We start from the raw sequence: 7,457 nt of genomic DNA, 5'->3' as shown, positions 1-7,457 counted from the left end.
TCTGTTGTCTGACTTCAATGTCCTGTCATGGGGACCCCTCCATTCCTACAGAGGAATGCTTTCTTATGATCAGGTTGTTTTTTTTCATTTATCACAGACATGCTACTTTCTTTTTATGCAGTTTTGGGATTTCCCCATCATTAAGGCTCACTTTAAGATCAGCTGTCAGGCATTGCACCTAGTAGTATTACATTCAGTAACGTAACAGAACAGAAGTTCCCTGTATCTGTTTGGAAGAAGGAGGGTATGTGGCATCCTATTAGAGTTATGTCCAGGATCAAAATACAACTTGCTGTATGATACAAGTCAAACAAGTGCAGACTCTTGCCTTCCTTTCCTCAGAAAAGGGCAGCCCATGTCACTATTATCAAGTAAATAAGGCATATGTACACATATTGAGGCAGGATTCATGAGTTAGTTTTGAATCTGCAATAGATTTTCCACTTATCTTTTTCAGAAACCTTTCCACTTTTCTTGGATTCTGAAAAACCCTGAGTTATAACATCTGGTAATTTTGATCTTGAGGATTTAAATGCTATTTCTCTCCGTGGGTACTTGGATATCTTCTTTGTTTTCATGCAATAAATGCATTAGCTATTTTCTTTAAAACCATAATCAACTGGCTGGGTTTATTTCAGTCAATATTGGTAAAGTTTACTTGCCTGACTTTTAACATGTCTTATTGGTCTTATAACTGATCTCCTATTATGCACCACTTTGCCTGGATTCCTTTTCTGAAATTGCCATTAGTGCTTATATAATAAAAGCACAACACCCTGTATATACTTTGCAAGAACATACAACCCAAGAATCTAGTTGTCAGGGTTGTTTCTTACTAGCTTTTGTACAAGTAAAAACAAAAGCATCTTAGAGGCTTTTATCAATGATTAGTCTATTGCAGAACATATTTCTGGGAATATACTGCAATATACTGGGAAATGTTCTGTATGCCATTTTGGAATGTTATGGTTTCAGAACGTCCTATCAGCAAGTACTACTGCAGTAAGAAGTACCTGATTCTGCCTTTGCTCTGACTGGAGCACTGGAGCCTTTGCACTGGAGTAACTCGCTTGTTTCAAAAGGACACAAACGAGATCAGAGGCAGGTCCAATACAGCCATGCAGATGAACTGGTTGGCAAAGACAAACTCTCAGACTTAATTAGAGGCTGTAAAACTTAATTCTGCAGGTAAATTTGAATTCACTTTCCAAGGCTTGCCTATTAACTATATTATATTTTGGTGGCCTGTAGGTCCCAAGTGTTTTGCCTGGCAGTTTTATTTAGTTCCATGCACATTTCCAAACATCCTTATTGCCTTAACCAGGAGAATAATGAATAGAACAGTACCAAGATCCTCACAATGGGACTTTGTTGCTTTCATGATGTTACTGCAACTCATATAGCTTTTCCTAATTTAGCTTTAAACTAGCTTCATGCGTCCCTCTAAGAAAATAGCTGCAACTGCATAGAATACTACATCTGCCAGAAAGGCTTAGTAAATATCCAGGCCATTAGTCTGTCTTGAGATCCATGTTGGTGTAGCTACACAGCTATCAGCACCTGACCTACTTAAATTAAAGCCAGTGTGAGTAGAGTTGCACAAGCTACAGTCAACACTGAGTTTAGGGGAGCTGAACTCTCAGGTCCGCTGTCTGTCGTTGCCATGCAAAGCACAGTATTATCCATATGCCCATGCATTTCTCTCTAATTATTTGCATCATTTCCTGTCTATATTAGCACTAGTGTGAGCCTTAGTTAATGAGATCATTATATGTTGGCAGCTGTTCATATGCATTAATTTTAGAATTTTAATTTTAGAAATATGAAAGTTTGCTTCCCTAAACATTTTTTTTTATTGTGCCAAGATCAGTAGGGCAAAGTCTGATATAATCAAATTTTATATACTGTTCCTTTTTTGTCATGGCAAATACCATTTGTACTGTGCAACACAGGTGTCCATTTTATGCTTTGGGGAGTCTTATTTGCAGTCGAAAAAAATAGGTTATGCAAATCATTCTCAGAAAGGAGGTTAAAAGACAGAAGGATACATCTGTAAATACTCCCCTCCGCACATCCAACTTTGCATCTATTTTTTTAACTCTCAGTCACAAATCCTTGCTGGCCTATTTCTACCCCTGTTCAGGAGCAATTCTGTGAGCTCATGACACTTTAATTCCAAAACTCTATTATTCAAGCCACTGGTTTCAAGTTTCAAGAGGTCCTTGGAGTAAAAAAAGAAATCACTCTGAGGGAAAGGCAAAGCTACCATACAAAACTCTCCATAAAGGAAACTTCTTAATTAACTTTCAGTGAGTCAAATCAATGAATATTGAAAGGACTCTACTTTCTGCAATAGTTGCTATAGCAAAAGTCATTATCGTGGAATTGTGTTACTATATCTGTAAGCTATTTCAGCTACTGATTCTGCCCTGGATATCCTGGTAAGGTGTTCCATGATTGTCATTAGTTCACAATACTGTCTCTTTGAGGATAGCCAAATTGTCAGCAAGTGTTGATTTCCATAATGAGTGTCTGTTGGATATGTTGCCCTACCAACCTGGTGTTTTTACAGCTTCAGTGTTCATGGTTTTATCCTTATCAGAATGAAGAAATAATGCAGCACTGAAGAGTTCTGAATTGCTGGAGAAGCTCCGTTCTGCTCTCCCATTATAAGCATTACCATCCTCTTGGCTGAACCAGCACTAGCAGGGTCTGCAGCACAAGGTGTGCAGAAGAAATTGCTTGTTTCCTTCTGAGATCATCTAGAACACCTGGTTCATTCCCACTGTCATTGATCTCTTAGATCATGTTCATTTTACACTGACCACGAGGCTAATCCTGTTCACTCTAATATGACTTAGTTTTTATTAGTCATATTAGAATGAAGAGGATTAGAGGCCAGGTCCCTTTCTTGTAATTCTTGGTATCATAAGAATTCAATAATTCAACTCTATTCACCTCATGCTGTCCTATTACAATTTTTTTTTTTTGATTAAGGATACTCAAGGGTGCATTTGTGTCTGTTTCTCTTAGTATCCATTTGTGAACATGCTATCCATGTATAAGTGCTACTGCGTATTTTGAACCTATTGATACTCTACAAACTCCCACTCCCAGAGTTTGGAAGGGAGAAATCCAGCTCAAAATACACAGGTAGACAAAGCATTTGGGGAGTTTTGTGGAAAGTAACTTGCACTCTGAATAGGTCTGTCAACATTTCAGCTTTTATTACAGTAGATAGCTGCACCCATCATGAAATTGGCAAAACAGGGACACTTAAGCGTGAGAATGGCAGCAGTGGGTCACAACAAGTCCTGAGTGTCATCCAGTCTCTTCTTTCCAACACTGTCCTTGAAGCTTAGGATAAATCATAAGAAAGCCTATAATACTGCTTTTTCCCCCCATATTCCAGTAATTTGCAACACAAAGATATGCTGTGCAGGAAAAGCCTTTGGGTTTAATAGTGGTCAGCTGATTTTTTATTCCATGGGCTTATCTGATTGCTTACTTAGTCCGTGTAGTTCTGACATCCATGATAAGTTGCAACAATTAAGTACTACAGGAATTCTGAATTTCCAGTATTTTGGTTGAGCTGTTGTGAGCTCTTTTTCTGGGAGGATGGAAACTGAATAGACCAACCCATGGTTATTTTGGGTAGCAAATTCAAAAAAGTTGCATCTGCTCACAAGTTGTGAGCAGAAAAACAAAGATTTGTTTTAGTTTACTCATTTTCATTTTTTTTTAGTAATGTAATTAACATGACACGCAAGGGCCTGCTACTTGATTCCTGACTACCAGAATAATGAAACATAAACACACACAAAAAAGTATGGTGTATGGTTCCAGCCATGTGTGTAAACTGTATATAGTGTACAAACTGTGATATAACTGTAGGAATTACAACTTTACCTTTGAATACACCTAAACAAACTGATGTACCCATAAAAGGACTTTTAATTCTACCTGTATTCAAAGATAAAGTTTTAGATTAGCCTTCTAAAAATGATAGCCCTGGTTTTGCCAGATCTTTAAAAATATGCTCCATTTTAACCTGGGTTCCTTCACCTGGTCTGAAGCCCCTCGTTGAAATGGAGCCTACAGAGGAAGCTGGAATGAGGGACTAGCTGGGGTAGGGTTTGCGAATATCTCTCTGAAGTGGAGCTTTCTGAGCTTAATATGTTCAATAACCAGTTCATACAGGGCAGTAACTGAAAACCCCAGATGTCAGGTTATATAACAGCTCCTTCAGAAAAGCAGCTTTAAGTTTTCAGTAGGCTTTATAATAAAAAGCATGCAACAAAGGACCGAAATATTCACCCACAGACAGTGAAGTGCTTGCTTTGCTAGCAATATTCACCCACCATCAGCTCTCAGCATATCCTTTCATGGGGGAGAAATGGATCTAATATTCTTCTTCATCCCTAATGCAGGTTTTTACATTACCCTTATGTTATTTTATGTTATTTTACGTGGGTTCTGATAGCAGACTTAATGCAGCAATTTGTAGACCTGCATCATTTTAGTGCCTTTTGTTTGTTTGTTTGTTTCTAAAAAAAAATATTATATGCAGCTGAAAGTTTGAAGCTTTTTTCTTCTTGGTTAATGTTGAAGCTTGGAAAAGGGAAAGGGATATTCGTTTGAAACTAACTCAAGTCTGATAATTTGTATTAGTACCTCTGGCTTAGTATCTCAGAAACATTCAACTTCATCTGTTCTAGTTTAGCCATCTAGCATGACCATGAGCTCAAGCATCAGCTCTCACACTGTAGCTGTCTAAAACCAGATGAATCACACCCAACGTAACCAGGTTTGACATTTCCAACATGTCTAAAATTTCATTATCACGTTCTGCAAATTTCATTTTTCTAATATCCTAACAGGTAAGGGTGTTTTTTCCACATGACACTTGAATTTGGCAGAGTATTATTCTTTTAGTATATTATTCTTTAGTGCTATAATATAGGGAAATAGCAGCATTGTTACTTATTTTGCTGTCTTGCAATGACTTTGCAAATAGCATCAGTCTTGAAATAGGAGAAGGTTGTTCTGATCTAGAGGAAAAATGTAAAAGTACCTACACCAGTCCACTTTCTTATTTTCATATCAAGGCTACTACTTTGGTTAAGAATCTAAATCACAGTAAGCTGTCATTAATATGGATTTACACAGTCTCTTACATCAGTTTAGTTAAACAGCTTTACTTTAAGAGATGCAACTTTTTCTTACCTAGAAAGAAGAAATCTCTAGTTCTGCCATCTCCTCAAATTGAAATTGCAATCTTGAATGTCACAATGCCAAGTCTAATTAGAAGCGTAGCGCTTTGGGTTCTGAATGCATATAGAACAAAGATTTTCGACTGATCTTTGCTGCATGGCTCTGTGTGCTCAAGAGTCTCTCCACATCTTCTGTTTCATAAATTCTCTTATTATCCTTCATGTGGTTTTTATTCCTCCAGCTTTGATGCTTCCCAACTACTTTGACCATCTTCAGACTGCTCAGAGGGGGCTTTGGCATGTTCAGGGCTTCAGCCAGAGCACTGTCTGACCTCTTTTACTTTATTCCATTCTTCTCCCCTTTCCTTTTTGATTCTTTCAATCATTTATCACCAGTACAATTAAAGTCCGCTTATTTGTACTCATGTGTGCTCATGACTCTCCCCAGTGTTTCATCTGACTGTTGCCAAAGCTGGTGCCACGGCTCTCCTACTTGCGCCTCAATATTTCCCTTACCTTACATATGCCTCACTAAAATAAACACTAAAGATAACCTTTGGAAAACCTGTTAATCAAGAAAAATGTTTGATAAGAAGAACAATCTGTAATTGCTGGCTGGTCTGTGTTAGAACACTGTAAAAGGATATTCTATCAAGGCTTAGTCAATAAGGCTTGACTCAAGAATGTTATTAATGAGGTGTCTGATTATTCCACAGACAATTTGTTTTTCATATTATACTCACTGAACAGTGTAATGTTATAAAAATGAAGAAGAGTCATTGGATGCTGGTTTGAATTTATATAAACTACAAAAAAACTAGTCGTATCATCTTACCTACTTTGCCAGCCAACATGAAATTTGTAAAAAGAATGTGAGTTTTATTTAAAAGTGCAAGAAACACTTCATTAAATTACACTTTTCTAAGTGACTTTTTCCTCCCATGTTTGCTCATTTCTATAAAATATTACTTTCTGTTAAATGCCTTGGATTTAGGAAACTAATAATAAAAGAGTCATATAGCTATGCCTTACAAACCTTGTGTGGAAGGACATTATAAAACAAAATAACTGAAGTCCAGTTCCACACTCTACGTGAGTAAGATGATCTTTGTAATTTTTCAGAAGTATTATTCATGCTGGTTCTTGGACCACTTTTGTTAGTTTGAAACTATGGTATGGCTTTCTTCACAAATTGCTAGGTCCTTCTACATGCCAGTGTGTCAGAAGAAACAATATACCAGACTGAAACAAAGTTCTGCAGAATTCATAATGCAAAGACAGAGTGAGCATCTGTAGCCCAGTAGAGCTTCATGTCTTTAATACATAGGCATGTTCTCATATATTCCATTAAGGGGTCAAAGTCATCTTCTACTACATCATTAATGTAGCAGCTGTGCAGTCAGGTCCATTAAATTGAATCCGTCACTTGTTTGGGGATTGAATTTGGGACAGTATTGCATCAGTCAGTCAACTGAGGATGTTGCAGTGATTGAGGATGGTAAGTTGCAGAGAGTCAGATTCTCTTCCTTGTAACTATAGTCTCAATGTGTTGTGTGCTTAGAACAGAATCTACCTATACTAATGGAGATGAAAAGGTATTAATCAGCATTTTGCACAGGTCAAAAATTGAGATTGGGTGAGGAACGTCTAAACTACCCTGGTTACTTCTAGGCAAACTACAATTCATCGCCAAATTTCAAGAAACTTTTAATTACTCCATTACTCTGGTACCTAGTTTAAGACGTAGGAATTGAAAAGCAAGCTCATTTCTCTTCATAAGAAGACCAAATCTTTTCTGTATGGAATTTTCTCAAGAGTCTCTCTGGGCAAGATCCAAAGGGTCCTCCCATATAAGTTAAAATATACTTTTGCTCTAACTGAGCTGGCAGAATTTCCTTACTGGAGCAAAGCTGTTTAGACGGTCCAGTCCACTTTCATCTTCTGGTTGATGAGTATTGTCTCCTCACTTTGTGGCAATGCAAAAGTTCCTGACTGTTTTGAGTGGTTAATCCTAATAAGGAGTGTGTCTTCTTCCATCTACCTTTCACTTATCCTAGTAAACTCTCCTATTTTGGGACCTGTATTTTATTTTGAAGGTTTAACTTTGATCTAAATTAGGAGAAGTATGTGAAAACAGCCTCCTATACTCCTTAGCATGTAGATTTTTCCATAATTCCTGTGGAAAAAAATATAAATAAGGTAAAAGATCTGACAGAATTAATTCAGTACATAACTCTAGAGGCA

Source organism: Tinamus guttatus, unplaced genomic scaffold (assembly GCF_059628265.1).
Source record: "Tinamus guttatus ecotype Peru unplaced genomic scaffold, ASM5962826v1 Tinamus_guttatus_pri_ptg000144l, whole genome shotgun sequence".
In the NCBI taxonomy this organism is placed as follows: Eukaryota; Metazoa; Chordata; class Aves; order Tinamiformes; family Tinamidae; genus Tinamus; species Tinamus guttatus.
The sequence above is the reverse complement of the archived record's forward strand: the minus strand, read 5'-3'. Positions refer to the sequence as shown.